This window comes from Bufo bufo, chromosome 9 (assembly GCF_905171765.1).
Source record: "Bufo bufo chromosome 9, aBufBuf1.1, whole genome shotgun sequence".
NCBI classification, from domain to species: Eukaryota; Metazoa; Chordata; class Amphibia; order Anura; family Bufonidae; genus Bufo; species Bufo bufo.
The window spans coordinates 78843962-78844997 of record NC_053397.1 but is presented as its reverse complement, the minus strand read 5'-3'; the positions used below and the strand labels follow the sequence as shown (position 1 = coordinate 78844997).

The 1036-nt window shown below is 45.3% G+C and overlaps 1 long non-coding RNA gene across 1 annotated transcript; it reads left to right on the top strand.

Annotated features, from left to right (window-relative positions):
• The first annotated feature begins 537 nt into the window (after positions 1-537).
• Positions 538-832, top strand: LOC120979194. The gene is made up of 3 exons (XR_005774254.1): positions 538-549; positions 625-680; positions 755-832. It is a non-coding gene; the product is annotated as an uncharacterized LOC120979194 (long non-coding RNA).
• The last annotated feature ends 204 nt before the right edge of the window (positions 833-1036 follow it).

The window sequence follows — 1036 nt, the reverse complement described above, 5'->3', positions numbered from 1 at the left end:
CTATTTCTTTGGGACTGCAGCTGGCTGGGGTGACTGCATGGTGGATGTTGGGGGTAGTAGTCCCCTGGGGAATGCTGCCCCCAGCACCCACCATGCAGTCACCCCAGCTTCAGGCCCAAGTGCTATTTCTTTGGGACTGTAGCTGGCTGGGGTGACTGCATGGTGGATGTTGGGGGTAGTAGTCCCCTGGAAAATGCTGCCCCCAGCACCCACCATGCAGTCACCCCAGCTTTAGGCCCAAGTGCTATTTCTTTGGGACTGCAGCTGGCTGGGGTGACTGCATGGTGGATGTTGGGGGTAGTAGTCCCCTGGAAAATGCTGCCCCCAGCACCCACCATGCAGTCACCCCAGCTTTAGGCCCAAGTGCTATTTCTTTGGGACTGCAGCTGGCTGGGGTGACTGCATGGTGGATGTTGGGGGTAGTAGTCCCCTGGTTGGTACTGTTGTTTAATATTAATGTGTTAACTTTCATCTTTTTGTTCTCATTTTTCTTAGCTTATATTTTTTGGGAGACAGCCGTGATCTTAAGACTTTTGAAAAAAATGTCCAGTAAGTATAATTTTTGAGGGAATTTTTTGAATGATTTAAAAATAATTAACCAATTAATTTTGATTGTTTCAATAGGCTATTCAAGTGAGTCCGGGAACTCTCCTCCAAGCCAACGAGTTCGCTTGGAAACGGTATGTCAGGTTTAAAAGTTTTTTTTTATTATCACATCCATGTCCCAAATATTAATATTTTTTTTCTTTTACAGCAATCGTCAACGGAGGAGACGTATTCCGGCCCTGCTCCGACAGCGGGAGAGGAGGAAGTCGGGGGTGGACACCATGAATCAGTATTTTTTATTTTTTTTGAAATGTATTGTTGTTTTTTTTTTTGAATTCGGTAAATTTTTGGAAATTAAGTTTGATATTCTTTTATTTTAGTCTAATCCTACTGTTGCCTCAAGAGGTCATCAGCAACCACCCACAAGGCGCCAGGGAGCACGCGGCGGTCGGGGACGTGTGAGTATTTCTCAGTATTGAATCTTGTTATA